Source organism: Canis lupus, chromosome 6, assembly GCF_048164855.1.
Source record: "Canis lupus baileyi chromosome 6, mCanLup2.hap1, whole genome shotgun sequence".
Taxonomy (NCBI): Eukaryota; Metazoa; Chordata; class Mammalia; order Carnivora; family Canidae; genus Canis; species Canis lupus.
Genome location: NC_132843.1, coordinates 29,615,644 through 29,633,552, shown reverse-complemented (window position 1 = coordinate 29,633,552; position 17,909 = coordinate 29,615,644). Strand labels below are relative to the sequence as shown.

General features: G+C 36.1%; 1 long non-coding RNA gene across 1 annotated transcript in view; it reads right to left on the bottom strand.

Moving 5' to 3' along the window:
* The window catches only part of LOC140634677 (uncharacterized), a 44,183-nt gene extending 28,624 nt beyond the window's left edge, over nt 1-15,559 (bottom strand). Inside the window, exons 1-2 of the long non-coding RNA XR_012032071.1 lie at nt 15,488-15,559; nt 14,107-14,177 (exon numbers count right to left, since the gene is read on the bottom strand). This is a non-coding gene — a long non-coding RNA (uncharacterized lncRNA). The remainder of the gene's footprint in view (nt 1-14,106; nt 14,178-15,487) is intronic.
* Nucleotides 15,560-17,909: the final 2,350 nt, after the last annotated feature.

Genomic DNA, 17,909 nt, shown 5'->3' with positions numbered 1-17,909 from the left:
ATTTTTTATTTTTTTTTTTAAAGATGATATTTATTTATTCATAAGAGACACCCAGAGAGAGAGAAAGCGGCAGAGACACAGGCAGGGTGAGAAGCAGGCTCCATGCAGGAGCCCGACGTGGGACTTGATCCCAGGTCTCTAGGATCAGGCCCTGGGCTGAAGGCAGGGCTAATCGCTGAGCCACCCAGGCTGCCCTGAAACTCATTTTAAAGATTAGAGACTAAAGTATAAAGAGGCTACCTAAACTTGGCCTGAAATTAGGTAAGGAGATGAACTCAAGCCTTTCAGGAAACAGATCCTGAACTTCCAGTAACTGTACGGATCAAGTTTGCTACTCACCTCCTGTACGATTTTAGACAATTAACCCAATACCACAAATAATTATTTACCTACTCTATTACACTAACTTTTTAGGATGATTGTGAAAATATGAAGGAAACACTTATTACATGTGAGAACGTAATGAGAACAAAAAAAGGAGTCCGCGCAAATAATATAGAAATCAGTCTGATGCAATGAGAATGGTGGCTCTCAGAATACATTGTGGTCAAGTGGAGGGATGGAGAAAAGGTAGAGTGAGAGAGGAAAAGATAGTAGTTTGTCTCCTATATTGTACATTGTGACTTATCTAGTGTACCATGTAAAAGCTCCACAGAAGGAACAATTGTCTGGTGTTGGCTTCACAATTCCTCTGTGGCCCATCACTGTTGAATCAATATCCCTGATCCTCAGTTTCTGGGCTTTATGCTCATGCTTCTAGTACCCACCATAGAGCCCAAGATATGCCAAGTGAATGGGAGGACCTCCCTGCACTGCCTTTGCACAGTCTCTTGTGTATCCTGATATTACATCCCTGTATTAACACTTATAGGATGCCTGGATTCTGTAAAGCTCAGGCTGGATTTATTCCCACTTACCCAGTCTCTCCGATGGAGAGAGAAATGGGAGTTGTAATGTGGGCCTTATTTTCATGGTATTTTTCAGGTCTGAACAAAAAATCTTATAATGATAAATTTGGAAAAGTATGTTTTTGTCTATTTAAAAATTGCCATTTTTTGAACCTCAATATTTTTATTAAGATGGAAAAGCTCTATCAGACAGTCAGGCATTTAGACAAATGTTTATTCCCTCTTCCATACTTGGCAAATGGAAAAGGGTGCTTAAATACTTCAGCAGCCATCCATCAATTGGTTAGGCTAATTACAGAGAAGTTTTCACATTGTTGTCTTATCTCCTTCCCCATAAACTGAAGTGTCTCATGTAGTTACATTTCGGTGCCCCATCAAAAGGCTTGGAGGCAAGTGTTTCTACACTGTTGTGATATGGGAAGCCATCTGTGGTTTATACCTATGATAAAGTTCCAGGTTAAGAGCATGGTGGAGAGCATTTAACTGGTCGCCTATCAAGGAAATAAGACTTAAAAGTTAAAAAACAAAAAAAGGGAGTTAATTTTAAATCAAGGTTATTTTTGTTGGTATTTTAATTTTCTTGCCCACAAATATTAGGTTTTCCCATTTTCATTGATTAAGGCAGAGATCTACACTCTATTTTAAATTTCCAGAGCCAAAGATCATAAATATAACTCCTGCCTTCAGCTAGCATTCTGATTTTCTGTTCAGGAGTTATTATGTAAATAATTATTTTTAAGCACAAAGATTTATAATATTCATATCAGAAATGACATTCACAAAACTCCAAAGTGAGACTTCTTATAATTAAGATTTTACCCCTCTGTTATTGTCTGTTCAGTTATCCTTCCAAATAGTCATTTGCACTTATTTTTGGAAAATATAGTTTAAGGATCATACAACTCTAAAAAGTCCTACCTTCAATATTCTTATCTTTCATTTTATTCTTCTGACAGAATAAACTGGTTTCTACCTCATGGATTTCTATTTACTATTTTCTTTGCCTTCCTGTATCTTGTTAGGAATAGCCTTGGATCTTAATTCAAATATCACCTTTTTGGGATGGCTATCCATATCTAAGCAATTTAATTTTATCTCTTACCATGTCATTCTCAACTGCAATGTCCATTTTATTTTATGTACAGCAGTGAATCTGATATTTAAATGATAGGACTTTGCTACCTAGAATGATAAGATTTTAAGCAAGATTTTCGTTGAACTCATTGGCCATTCATTCTGTGAAACCCAATGAGGTGAAGATTTAGGGTTCCTACACCTGTCAAAAAATAACTCAGTTATCTATAGTGGAAGTGTCTTCTGAGATCCAGTTGCTCATGTCCAATGCTATGTCTTCCATCTGCATGTGTTAGAGTTACCACATTGCTACATGTATGAGAACTTCTCCTATAGGGAAATGTTCCAGTACTGGCAAGCTTCAAAAGAGAGCCATGTTTGTGGAATAGATAGTATGCACTGTATCTGAATTCCCTCTCCAGACTGGCTCTAATAAACTCATTACATTCGGATCAAAATGACTGACCAGCTGTTCCCCTTCCCTGAAGTATTTGCATTTTAAAAGGTGAGAAAAGCCTAAAACTGAGACAATAAGTTTCTATTTGTTGAACTCAGACATGGAGAAATACAGAAATATGAAGAAAATGTAAGGAAATATGAAAGGGCTATATTATCACTTCTGGGAATCATTCAAACTTGCAAGAGGGACTGTGGAATCTGCTCTCTAAAATTGAAATCATTTGCAGGGCTCTCTAGGGAATCAATCGGTCCCTAAATTCTGCCTTAGTTTTCATATTTGGCAGGGCCTTAGGTTCATTAAAATCTCAGGAGTCACTACAGAGCCTCAAGTGTAGTGGCCTCATTTGGGGCCAGTTCTGTCATCATGTTAGGCACAGGCTGACTCCCAGCAGGGGTCACAGCTGGCCTAGGAGAGTTAATTATCCTCAGGATGTAACCACAAAGCCATAAGCCTGTCACTCAGGCCTTTGCTCCTGCTTGCCAGTAATTTTGGATTATCAAGAAAGGCAAAGAGGAGTTCCTATTATTGATGTGAGGAAATATATTTCTTCTTCAACATAATGAGAGACTAACTCAGGAAAATGTAAGATGAAAACAATTGTATCATTCATTCAAATATAACAAATCTCTGTTGAATGCTACTCTGTGCCAGGGACTATTTTAGAAATATGTAGAGACAGTAGGTATCATCATAGACCAGGCTTCTGCCTTCATGAATTTATATTCCAGTGACCAGAAATAGGTACCAAAATAGAAAAAGAAATCTAACAAGAAAATATCATTTTAATCAGTATAAATAAAACTAAACAGGGCGATGTTATAGAGACTAGCATTGTAAAAGACAGAGTTAGATTGCTTCATCTACTGTGGTCATCCAAGGTGACATTAAGCTGAGATACAAGTCCATCCTTAAAAGATGTGGAAAAGAGAGCTTTTTAAAAAAATTTTTTTAAAGATTTTATTATTTATGAGAGACACAGAGAGAAAGGCAGAGACACAGGCAGAGGGAGAAGCAGGTGAGAGTTTTAGACAGAGAGAGTATCAAATAAAAATCCATGAGAGAGATGCAAGGTTGGGTTATTTGAGGAACAACAACAACAACAAAAAGACCAGGAGGATTTCTAATTCCAGGAAGCTGGAGTAGACATACTTTTTCCTTTTATTCCTGCTAAGTATGACAAATAACTGTAGATATCTTAAATACAGTATACATAAGATGGTTCTGAAATGTAGGGAGGATAAGACAGACAGGCTAAGGAACTCAGGACTTGAGTAACAATGGAACAGTGAGTTGCCTCAATTTTCTATCTTTGCCTCATACATCGTAGACTCAGAGCTGAAGAAACTAACAAATCATAATACCAACAGGTATAGACACACAAACACACCTGCATGTTGCAACAAAAGCTTGCTCTCTTTAGCCAAAGGACCAAAATAAGAGAAACCTAGCAAGAAAGAAAACTTTTAAGCAGTTAAGTGCTCTACTCCAGCCAAATACCACAGAAACAAATCAACAAAAACTATTGTTGAACCCAGATCAGCAAAGCCTGAGTGGGAAACCCCTGTTTCCAATCTCATGAGACTGTAATAAGGAACCTTAAATCTCCTGCTGGGGTAGTATCAGAGAAGATCAAGTAAGGAGCTTGAACTTTTATGCCCTTTGGCTGGCGGGTAACGAGCACCCTTGCCAGTGGTATCACTGGGGACCACATGAAGAGGCTGGACTTCCTCTGCCACTCAGAATTAATAACATACCCCTCAATTCATGATGACAGGAGGCTTAGCAGAGAATGAAGACATTCAGCAAGCACCACCCTTCCCCTGCTGGAGTGGAAAAAAGAAAGAGAGAAAGAGAAAGAGAAAGAAAGAGAGAAAGAGAGAGAGAGAAAGAAAGAAAGAGAGAGAGAGAGAGAAAGAAAGAGAGAGAGAGAAAGAAAGAAAAGAAAAGAAAGAAAAGAAAAAAGAAAAGAAAAGAAAAGAATAGAAAAGAAAAGAAAAGAAAAGAAAAGAAAAGAAAAGAAAAGAAAAGAAAAGAAAAGAAAAGAAAAAAAAGAAAAGCCAGATAAAACAAAAAGGTTGAAATAGGAAGAAGGCTAAATAGTCTCCTAACACAATACAAAGAAGGTCTCAGTTTTAATCAAAACCCATTAGTCATACCAAAATGATGAATATCTCACATCGAATGAAAAAAATACGCTGAGATGATGGAGTTATTAGAATGATCTGACAAAGATTTAATTTAAAGCAACCATTACAAAAATTCTTCAACAAGGAAAAACACACTTGAAACAGTGAAAACAGAAAATTTCAAAAAAGTTATATCAACAGAGTTTTAGAAGTAGAGGAGGAATATGGCATGACTGAAGAAGTATTTGAAGAAATAATGACTGAAATTTTCACAGACTTGGTAAGCCACACAAATTTATAGATTGAAAAAACTCAGGGAATCCCAGAGAACTCCATGCCAAGAAGACACATCATAAGTAAACTTCTGAAAATGGTTAACTACTTTAAGACTGTCCAGAGTGGTTTCAAATGTATGTAGAGAAAATACTTACATATTATAAAGCATAAGGGAATATAAAGGGAGCTGAGCCTTATCTACTTACTCAACTTTGTAAAATGATGATACCAGTACTAAAAGAAAAAGAAAAAAACAACTACCATCTAGAATTCTGTATCCAGTGAAATTATCTAACAAGTGAATGAGTAATAAAGACTTTTTCAGACAAACAAAAACTAAAGGAATTTATCACCAGTAGACCTGCCTTACAAGAAATATTAAAAGAATTCTTCAAAGAGAAGGAAAAGTACACAGGTCAGAAATTAAAATCTATATAAAGACCAGTTTCTTTGTAGGTCTTATACTTTTTTTTTTTATGAAGACTGGACACTTTCTATAATATAGCAATTATAGATTCCGATTCCCCATTTTCAGAATTCTTATTGTTCCTGCCTTTTTGTTTGTTGCCTTTTGTTTGTTTGTTTAACGATTTGCCTGGACTCATTCTTTAGATCCTACTTATTTCAGAGTCTTCAATCACCAAATTCTCTTTTTGTTCTCATTTTCATTTTTAAGCCTGACTTCCTAGATGTAACTCATGGATAAACATAGTTTTGTAGTCAGCTAATGATTGGTCAGGGGTTGTGCTCAAACACATTGAACAAATAAGACTTCAGTACTTTGCCTAGAGAGTGTTATTTGGAACCCATTCAGTGTTCAGGCACCTTACAAATCTTCTCCAGCTTTTCTTTCTGCAGGGCCTTGTGGTGTCTCATCTACACATGCACAAGCCCTTGCATTCGGCAAGCAACTTATAAATAGCAAGGGCCATCTTCTGTCTCTTTTGAGATTTTGCAGGCTTGCACATGTGTGAGATTTCCATCTGCCAGAAATATATGAGTGTTTTTCAAGGCCTTCGATGGCTCTCATTTCCTAGCACTCCATATTAAAATTCTGGCTTTTTCTATTAATGTATTGCTTGCCCCAACCTTAGGCCACATGCAAGGACATTGGTCTTCTCCACTTATTTGACAATGAGATTAATTTTGTTTTCAACAATGTCTCTGAATGTGAGGTTCTTCTTCATTCTGTTCCATTTCCTGTTAGCCTCTTTTAGCAGGAAAGCTGCTGTTTTTCACAGCGTTCCCTACCAGAGTTGAATTTCTATGTTGATGGAGTTAATGGAAGGAAGCAATCTCAGGCTAAAACTCCAGAGACTCCTACTGTTCTTAAATAAACATCTCTCAATTTGTAGTATGCCTTTGGTTGATTTCTAAAATATGGTGGCTTTCTAAATAAAGTTTTTCTATTTTTATCATCGCTTATTTGGGTAAGGATTTTTCAAGTTCTTCACTTCCTGATGACTGAAGTCTTCCCTTTAAACTCATTTTTTTGTAGGATTGATGTTATTTCTATTTTAAATCTTTGATAGAATTCAAGGTAAAGTCAACCAGGCCTGGATGATTCTTCTTCTTCTTCTTCTTCTTCTTCTTCTTCTTCTTCTTTTTACGATTATTTATTTATTTGAGAAAGAGAGCAGGATCAAGATGAGGGGCAGAGGGAGAAACAGACTCCTTGCTGAGCAGGGAACCTAATGTAGGGCTTGATTCCAGGACTTTGGGTTCATGACTCGAGCCAAGGACAGCTGCTTCACTGACTGAGCCACCCAGCACCTTTGGGCCTGGATTATTCTTTGCGGAAGATTTTCAATTACAGATTCTGTTATTTCAATGATTATGAGAGTATTTTATACTTTCTGATTGTCTTTTGATTCACTGTGTTTTTCTAAGTATTATTCTAAATTTTGAAAATTTTTTTAAAGATTTATTTATTTATTTGAGAGAGAGAGAGAAAGACAATGTGCGTGCCCAAGGAAGAAGCAAAGGAAGAGAATCTCAAGCAGACTCTCCACTGCACACCATCTAGACCCATCAGATCATGACCTGAGCCTAACCCTAGAGTTGGCGGTTTAACTGACTGAGCCACTCAGGCACCCCTCAAATTTGTTTAAAAGTGCTTATCATATCTTCTTATGATTTGGTGATTTCTGTAGGATTTATAGTTGTAAATTTTGAGTTTCTGACTGCTTATTTGTGCATTTTCTTTCTTTCTTAATCTATTTCACTGGCATGTTTTTTTTGAAATTTATTTTTAAAGAATTAACTTTCATTTTTGTTGGCAGTATTTCCTTTCTGTTTTCCATTTTATTACTTGCTATTCTATCTTTAATATTTGTTTCATTCTATATTTTCTCAGTTTAATTTAACTAATTTTCTAGGATGGATGCTTAAATTATTAGATTTTAGCTACTTTTTCCCTTTCAAACATAGTAGCTGAAAGCTATAAATTTCTTCTAATCATGCCTTATGATGCATCTCACAAGTTTTGATATGTCTATTTTTGTCATTCAATTGAAGATATTTTCTAAATCCATATTGACTTTGTCTTTGATTTTGGACTACTTAGAAATATATTACTAAACTTCCATTACATGAATACTTATTTATTTATTTATTTATTTATTTATTTATTTATTTGTTTATTTATTTATTTTTAATTTTAATTTATTTATGACAGTCATACAGAGAGAGAGAGAGAGGCAAAGACACAGGCAGAGGGAGAAGCAGGCTCCATGCACCGGGAGCCCGACGTGGGATTCGATCCTGGGTCTCCAGGATCGCACCTTGGGCCAAAGGCAGGCGCCAAACCGCTGCGCCACCCAGGGATCCCACTTATTTATTTATTTATTTTAACCATCTATTTTTAAATTAATTTCTATCTTAATTACCCTGTAGTCAGAAGGATAAATTTAATCTGATTTTAATCCTTTGGATTTTGTTGAGACTCACTTTCCCACCTAGTATATAGTTAATTTTGATTGAATTTTCCCCAGTGTTTCTAAAAATATTTTATTTTTATTCTTCAGCTTTTATATTTTATACATGCTCATTAGGTGAGCTTTGTTAATATTCTTTTCAAATTTCTATTCTGTTTTTTTCTGATTTTTCATCATTTGTTCTTTCAGTTACTGTGACTTGTCATGTTAAACCTCTCTCTCTCTCCTCTCTCTCTCTCTCTCTCTCTCTATATATATATATACACACACACATGCATAACATAATCATTAATAAAGATCATTCTTTATCTCTAGTAATGCTTTTAAAAATTACTTCATCTATAAGTATTAGTAACAGTTCTTTTAATATTTTAATATTTCAATACTCTAATTTTCCACTTTTAATATTAACATTTTCATATTTAGGTTTTAATATGTAGTTTGTAAAATGGCAACCTTTGATGGACTTTTTTTGTTCAGTTTGAAAATCTTTGTCTCATGTGGAATATTTATTCCATTAGATTTATGCATTCTTAACATATGTTTTAGTTGGTTGTAGAGCTCTAGCTTAGCAGGTTTTATGTTTGTTTGTTTTAATACTTTGATGACATGACTCCATTTTTCTTCCTAGTTTCCATTGTTCTGTAGACAACATTTCTTTTTAATCTTAGTGTTTATTGTTGCTCGTTTGAAGAAAATATGTCCTTTCTTTCCACCCTTGATGCTTTTAAGATTCTCTTTTAAGGTTTGTTTTTCAGCCATTTTACTGTTATGTATCTAAGTAGAATTTTGTCTTATTAATCCTGTTTAGTGTTTGTTGTATTTGTAGAATATGTAGATTGGTGTTCTTTTAATCAATTTGGAAAATTCTTGACCATGATCTCTTTAAACCTTTTTTTCCCCTCCTTCCTCTTTTGGATCTCAAATTACACTTCTGTTAGAACTTTCTTTGGTATATGTTTATGTCTCTAATGAGTTTTACCCTTTAATGAAAACATACATTTTTTTGGTCTCTGAACATTTGTTATCTATTCTAGTTCTCTGGTTTCTCTTCCATCCATAGGATACTTAATTAATTTCCATTTCTTTTAATTAAAATGTATATTTGCTTTTCATATTTTCTTGTTTGAGTAAGTTCTTCATCTTTCCTTTTATTTCTTTGAATCTACTATATTTAACCATTTTAAAGTTTATGTATAATAATTCCATTGTGTTGATCAGTTATGGCTCTTTTGTTATACATTGTTTCTCTTATTTTTCAGTCACATTTCCTTGCATTTTTTTTAAACCTGGTTATTTTCCCTTGAGTGCTCAGTGTTATGCCTATAAAATTTAGAGATTATTGAAATCATGGATTATGTTTCCTTTTTCCATGGAGTGTTATATTTACTTCTGGCAGGTTGTACTAGAACTAATAATCCTACAGGGCTTTAACCTAACCAGGTATTAAGATGATTTAGAGCTGAACTCTAGGGATCCCCGGTGGCGCAGCGGTTTAGCGCCTGCCTTTGGCCCAGGGCATGATCCTGGAGACCCAGGATCGAATCCCATATATCGGGCTCCCGGTGCATGGAGCCTGCTTCTCCCTCTGCCTGTGTCTCTGCCTCTCTCTCTCTCTCTGTGTGTGACTATCATAAATAAATAAATGAAAATAGCTATTTAAAAAAAAAAAAAGCTGAACTCTAATATCCCCAATTATTATTCTGTTCACTTCCTATTTCTGGGTCAGAGTACTTGGAAATTCAACTGAAAATTTTGATGGGCACAACTTACCAGGGACTCTATTGATACGCTTTGAATTCCAATAATCTAAGCTCCATGAGTCTGTCATAAACAATTTTCAAGATTTTAGCCTTTCGGTCTCCCAATTCCTCTTCTAGAAGTGGCAAGTACCCTGAGAAGAAAAGCAACCTGAAATACCAATCTCAGCTCTCTGGGTTTCTTTCTTCTTTCAAGTCTTGCTGTAATAATTCTCCATTCCTGTGTAAGCAATCAGATGATTTCAAATATGTTATTTAAAATATTTTTCCCAGGCATGCCTGGGTGGCTCAGTGGTTGAGTGTCTGCCTTTGGCTCAGGGTGTGATCCTGGAGTCCTGGGATTGAGTCCCACATTGGGCTCCCTGCATGGAGTCTGCTTCTCCCTCTGCCTATATATCTGCCATTCTCTCTCTCTCTCTCTCTCTCTCTGACTCTCATGAATAAATAAATAAAATTTTTAAAAATAAATAAAATATTTTTCCCAGTCTTTCTTGTTTTGCTCTGTATTACCTAGACTTCCATTCTCAGAATACTTTTGTTTTTCACATCCTTGTATATGACTTTCATGTTAATAGCTAATTTTTGTTTGTAGATATATAACTCTCTCTACTCCATTTGTTCCTCCTCCATTTCCTCCTCCTCCTCTTCCTTATCTCAGAAAATGGTTAGATATGAAAACATTTTAATCAATTCCCCGGGTTTATGGGGATGGGTTATGGGTTGAATTGTGTCCTTGAAAAGGTATGTTGACATTCTAGCTTCTGGTACCTTTGAATGTGACCTTATTTGGAAATAAGCACTTTGCAGGTGTAATCAAATGAAGATTAAAGCCATTAGGATGGGCCCTAACTCAATATGACTAGTATCCTCATAAGAGGAGAATAGAAACAGACACAGGAACACATTGTGAATGCCCTGTGACAATTGACATGGAGATTAAACTGATGCATCTGTAAGCCAAGAAATGCCAGGAATACCATAAGCTAAGAGAATGGCATGGAACAAATTCTTCCCTAAAGCTTTTTGAGAGGGTATGGTCCTGCTGACACCTTGATTTTTTTCTAGCCTCCAAAACCGTAAGAGAATGAATTTCTGTTCTTTTAAGCCACCCAGTCTATGGTACTTTGTTATGACAGCCCTAGGAAACTAGTATATTCATTATACCCTTAGCCCAAAATAATTTCTCAAAATCCTAAATTTCTAAGTTGACTGCAGCCTCTCTCATTCCAGTCATATTAACCTCACAGCCCTTTCACAGACATTTAACAGATTCCTTGTCAGCAAATGGCATCATCTGGGGTGATTTTCTTTTACTGTTACCTTCCCTTTCTTATCTGTCCTCCATATTAATGTTATTCACTTATTTCTGCTTTTGTATATACCAGGGACTATTTCATGTCTTAGCTAAGGTATCAAGTGATCTTATGTTCTCCCAGGCACCTCTGATGGCAAGAGAAGTATTTGGTAAAGTCACATTTTGTGTTTAGGAACAGACTTCCTCTCATTTTCAACAAATTGCAGTGGTGTATTCTGAGGCACAATAGCAAGTGGACAGGTTAGGTATAATTGAGTATGTTTGCAGTTTTAGTGTTTTTGAAATTTTTTTCAACTGCTAACCAACAGTAAGAAATATTTTTTATATCGTGACCAAATTCACATATACATACACACAGATCTAATTGGGAAAAAAAAGTTTCCTGCAACAATGCTTAGCTTTCTAAAATATAAATCTTCTGTTATTTTCTATTATATTCTATGCTTTTATAGTTAAGAATACAATGTCCATGAGCAATTAAAATAAAAAGAAATCATAATCCAGAGTTTGAAGATTACTGTCCAGGTGACTTGTTTTCTGCATGGCTACTTTCTGATGGCCATCATGTGGTATCTCACACATTAGGTAAGAAGCAGAACATCAGGAAGAGTACATCACTCTCATTAGATCTTTCTTTTGATTCCTTTCAGTTAATTCTCTGAAATTTATTTGTTTAGATCAGATTTCTGATAACACAGGAAGAAGACATATTTTCAGAGATATATTGAAGGGATTTCTGTCTCTTCAAGTTACACTTTATGAGAAAAATTTATTATTTCATTATTTTTAACCCAGTCTTTTCCTGTGTACTGTCCTTTTGTTGAGGCATAATTAAATTTCATGAAGGGACACATTTTATTTCAACTGGGTGGGTCTTTGGTTCTATTTTTTTCTGTGTTTGATAAAAGCCATTTATAAACTTAGCTTTGGTTTAAAACATCAGATCAAATATATAGACAAATTCTAATTCAGATATGAGCTACATTCTCATAGAACTACTCGACATCAAGCGTGAAACCCCAAAATAGCATGTTCTGCTATGGAGACAGGGTGTTTGCTACACTGAGGCTTTTCTGAATGGCTGACATCCAGAGATTCATTTTCACATTGGTGCTTTCCTCCACCATTTGGGGCATGACAGGAAAAGATCAGAGAAAATATTGTTGGAAAGAGTTAATGGCAGGTGCCATGTTTGCTTATTGCTTCCTGCAGCCTTCAGCAGTTGATGCTTTTGCTATTAAATATTTTCATATGTAGTTTCCTATTTGCCTTGAATTACTGAAATATACTAAGCATATCTCTCCAAGGACTCAGAGCCACAATGTAATAGGCTCCTGCTAATAGCTTGAAACTGTACAGCAATCTAGTTTTAAAATACAACACAAATCTTTATCTAAAAGCACTAACACCTCACTCTTGTGTTCGCAGAGTATGTTTTCACATTTCCTCTTGCGATGCATAGGAAGGGGGGAAAAGCTACAAGAGAAATGATGCATTCCGGGCAAGGAGCCAATTTAAAAAGTCTGTTCTTTCCAGTTTGCTGTCACTTGTCGTGGTTAAACAAAACACGGAGGAGAAAAAGAGAAATTGGCTTCAGTGTAAATGTCAACATTCTGATTAAAGCAAACACAAAGCATTCAGAACTCTTGACAAAAAAAAAATTAAATTGAATTATGAAGGGTATGCAAATGGAGCCCTTCCTCTGTATGATTACTAGGACTTATGCATTTTGTATTTTCTGTCTGTGCTGGAGAAATCTATGCTGCAGGACAAGGTGTTCAGGAAGAGGGAAGGGAGGTGAACAACACATTTCCCAGCTGATGACAGTTGGAACTTACCAAAATATTGGTTCAGAAATAGCCCAATACTTTGCAAACACTGGGGAAGGTTACAAAGCTGACAGTAAGGCCTTGTGCTTTTAGTCTCTTGTCTTTCTTGCTAAGCAGGTTTGTGTCCTCCCCTAGGACACAAACCCCAAAAGTATTTATTTAAAGGATTCAAAAGATGTAATTTGTTAGAGGGGAGTCCTTTAAGAAAACTCATATTAAAATGCAGATATGTAAACTATATAGTGTCAGTTCCTTCCTATCTCCTTTAAACACAGACCTTAGAAATTGAATTATTTGAAATACAGTTTGAAAGTGATCTCAGCATGCATCCATGATATGCAGTTTTAAAGGTAACATAATACATTCCATTTCTGTAATTAAAATTAATGGGGAAATGAAAAAAAATGGTGTGCATTGGTCTGACTTTCCCGAGGGGAGAATATACTTGTCTTCTTGGGTGAATATATAAGTATGGTCCTGTGTTTAGAGGCTGTAATGTAGGGGTGTATGTATGTATCTGCATTTTTGTGTATAAATAATTTTATATGCTAAGTGTAAGAAAAATCCTTCATTATCCTTCATCCTTTATTCTCCATCATTGCTCTTGTCTCTCCCCTCTTTGGGCTACCTGAAACTTCCTCCAAAGTTATGATATACTCTCATCATGTCATTTCTGACTCAAAAACCTGAAATGGTTACCTAGTGCCTGCTAGAAAAGTCTAAACGTTGGCCTGACATTCAAGGCTTCCTCAAGTGGCTTCAAATTAACTCTGTATTCATTTCATAAATATTTACAGGATTTCTACTGAATGTCATTTTGCTTTTTCTTTACCTTGTTGCCCATGCATTTTTTACTTTTGGCTTCTTTATTCTTTTCCCATCATATTCTTGTGCTTTTCCCTCTCTGCAACTTTATTTTTGCTGTGCCCTTTCCTTTAATGGACCTTCCTACAGCTTTACCTGCCAGACCCTTCCAGAAAAATCTTTCAAGGCTACATTTCAAAGGTATCGCTCTCTTGAAATCTTCCTTATTACTATATTTGAAAATGACTTATTCCTCTCCAGAACTTTTATAGTTTTCTATTCATAACCCTTGGAACATATTAATGTTTTTTCATTAATTCTACAGATGTCCTTGACTTATGATGTGATTGTGTCCTGATAAATCCATTGTAGTTTGAAAATATTGTAAGCCAAAAATGCATTCAATGCACCTAACCTACTGAATATCATCGCTTGCCTGGCCTATCTTAAAATATGCTCAGAATACTTACATTATACTACAGTTGGGCAAAATCATCTAATACAAACCCTGTTTGATAATGAAGTGTTGAATATCTCATGTAATTTGTTGAATACAGAAAATGAAAAACAGAATGGTTTTGTGGATAAATAATGATTGTAAGTGTGTTGGTCCTTTACCTTTGTGATCATGTGGCTGACTGAGCAGCTGCCCAGTATCACAAGAGAGGATCATACCGTATTTTGCTAGTCTGGAAAAAGATCAAAATTCAAAAGTCAAAGTATGTTTTCTACTGAATGTGTATTGCTTTTGCACCATTATCAAGTCAAACAATTGTAAGTTAGGGACTGCCTGTGTGTACATATCCTGCATTTGCCCTAAAAGAATCTTAAAAACTGAAGCCTTTGTTTCGTGCATCTTCATATCCTACTCAAAACTCATACATTGAAAAGAAAAAACCTCATACATTGTAAATAGTGAGTTGTAAATCCAGATAATATTGGGAAAGTTTGTCACTTATTAATGTTTCAATTCCCTTGTCCATGAAATGTGGATGATAATCTTTCTGTCTTGGGGCATTATGAAGAATAAAGGAGATAATGTTTGTAAAACTATGTGGAGTTCTAAGTATTAGGTATAATTTATATTACCTCAATTTTTAACATTGAAAATGCATCCAAATACATAAACAAATGAATGAAGATAGCAGTACATGTAAGTAGACACTAAAACAGGAGCATCAGGGATCCCTGGGTGGCACAGCGGTTTCGTGCCTGCCTTTGGCCCGGGGCGCGATCCTGGGGACCCGGGATCGGATCCCACATTGGGCTCCCGGTGCATGGAGCCTGCTTCTCCCTCTGCCTATGTCTCTGCCTCTCTCTCTGTCTCTCTCTGTGACTATCATAAATAAAATTAAAAAACAAAAAAACAAAAAACAGGAGCATCAGCCCTTTGCTAGATGCTTTTAATAGATTCAATGGAGTTCTCTCTGTAACCTTGTAAGGCCGGTATTAGAATATCACCGTATACCTGAGGCTGACTGGGCTACATGCAAATAACCAGTCTGACTCCGAAGCCTGTGATATTCTTCAAACTCTCAGTAATTTATTCCTTGGACTGTCCTAAATAACAGGAGAACTTTGTCAAGCTAGATACAGGGACAGCATACCCTCAGCCCTGCTATGGACTCATCTCCCTATTCTTTTAGCATGTGAAAATACATTCACTTTAACTTGGAAGACCAGTCATGTTTACTTTGCACCCCAATGCCCCTGTTTCCTCCTGTGCTGCTGTTCTTCCCCCAGATCCAGTGCTATCTAGGATTTCCCTAAATTTGTGTCCTGATGCATTAATTAACTTTTTGTTTAACAATCCTCTAGACTACCTATTACAAATGTAGATCCCTACCTCCATTCTAGTAAGTGTTCCAGGTGATACTGAAACCTGTCCTCAGACCACTCTTTGAGAAATAACGCTGTAGACAATCAAGTTTAAATGTATATAGGGCACACTCTGCCCCAATCTCATAAAACTTTTCATGTGGTATGAAGTGAGACTTACATTTAATAGGATGAAGAACTAGAGATTATCAAAGACTACTCCCCATTTCATTCAGGAAAATGAGACCTAGATAGATTCTAATTAGAATAAATGAATATAAGGAATTTAGAATTCTTGTGGTGATTTTTAATGGAATTCTCAGGCATTCATTCATTTTCATTCAATATCATTTTCTTGAGCCCCCACACATGCACTGAAGAAAGCCAGCCATAAATAGCCTCATCTCTCTGGGACTTTCACTCTGGATGTGAAAACTACATTGTCTTATAAACAAAAACTATAAAACATGAACAAGAATTCCAAAGAGAATATCAGAGATGTATTTCAAATAGTGAATTAAAAACACAACACACACATTTTAGGTTTTTATGTGCAACATGGGAGCTAGTGTGAAACAAGACAGGTGTTTTCAGAGAAAGTGAGGGCTTATCTGCTTCATCAGGGACCCAGTCCTCCCGAGGGGAAGGGGTCAAGGCCTTGCCAGCCCATTTCCCACATTTCTTCATCTGTGCACTCAGATTTGGGAATGACGGCTTCTTTTGTTGTTGTTTTCATGTGGAGAAAAATACACGTTCCTTCCTTCAAAGTAAACATTTTGGAAACTGTTGTGATTGTTCAGATTTCTTTAAAGACCTTGACGCCACTTACCATTGCTTTTTAGACTGCAGGGAACATAATGAAACTGAAGTCTCTCATGGAGCTTTTATTCCTCTTCTTTCAGACTTAATAGAAAGCAGTAGGGGACACTTGGGCCACCAATGTCAGTGCCATTTCAGGTTCTGCTTTGGTTTTATTCTCAAGAAAAATGGCATTGGATTAATTTTTTTTTTTAAACAGATGTTTTGCTCAGAAGAAGCCCTGACATTTGCCATTTATCTCCTCCTCTTCCTTCTCCCCCACCCCCCTGGCCTGCCTTTTCTTCCTCTGGGGCAGGACAAAGGCTTGAGTTTGAATGGGGTCTTCTCCTGATAGTGCTTTTATCAAACTTTATTTGACTATGACCCACAGTATGAAATACACTTTACATTGAGACCCAGCATGTAAATACACAGAAACACACACAGACACTCATCTTTTGACAAAAGTTTGTATTTTTACTGAGCAATTTATACATTATTTTTCTTTAGACATCTCCCGCTTCCAAAATACTAACTTTGAAACTGTCTTCTGATATTTGACTTTTAGTAGTCAAATTTAATTTTTTTTAATATTTTTTTATAATTTATTTGAGAAAGAGAGAGCACACAAGGAGGGGGGAAGGGCAGAGGAAAGAGAGAAGCAGTCTCTCCACTGAGCAGGGAGCAGAATTTAAGCCCAGTTCCCGAGACCCAGGATCAGGAACTGAGCCCAAGGCAGACGCTTAACTGAGCCACCCAGGCACCCCTAGCCTTCAGATAGTTTTGAAGTCCTCTGGAACCTCTGCACTTTACTCAGACTGTGAATCACTTAGGACTATATTATGACTTTTGAGAATCCTAGGCACTTTCCTTCATAGGTCCCTGTCTCTCTCTCTTCATAGGTCTCTCTCTCTCTCTCTAAATATATATATATTTTTATGTATTTTTACATATATAAAATCTATATATATATGTAATATATATAATGACTGTGTTGGTAAAAGACAAATGCAATCCAGGCTGGATTGATAATGGAATATTATTATTATTTCTTATTATTGTATTTGTTTTTATCTTCTAATTTTAAGAGAAATTGAAATTGAAATACCTTTATGTTAGTTTGCAAACTTCTTCCTGTACACAGAGGGCAAGGAAAGATGGAAGAGGCAAGCCACTCCTGATTGGTAGCTGGCACTTTTAATAAGCAGGAGAATTTACATATGAGGTTTGTCTTGGGGCAGCTGCAAGATAAATAGATCTCCACACCCACCAGCCAGAACCTCAAGTTTATTTAGAGGCCTTACCTAGGTTCAGTCACATATTTAGTTCAGAGGGTGTCAACACCACCTTCATCTCTCAAGGCCAAGTCCTTCAACTAGCACCTAATGTGGGAATGTTGGATGGAAAGTACATTTCAAGCAAAGGATTGGAGGTGAAGAGTGTTTGATTCTCCTGGGCCAACTGTTGGTCAACTGGTGGTCTCCTTTTTTTCAATGAACTCTTCCAATAATTCATGAACTCCTAACTGTATAGTAAGGATTGGATACTATACCTTTCATCTGGATGAACAGTTTGTCTAGAATCCCTAGATTTTAATGCAAAGTACACTTTGTAATTCACAGGTGAAAGAACTGACTCCTTTTCTTTTATGAGTAGAGAACATGTTCTATCTAATTTCTAGAATAATGAAGATTAGCTTATATAGTTGCTTCTTCTACTTTTAGCTAACAGCAGATTTTGTGGTTGGTTATTTTTTAGAGATACTATAATGGCTGTGGGTAGTAGAACTGTTTGGAAATTGGGTT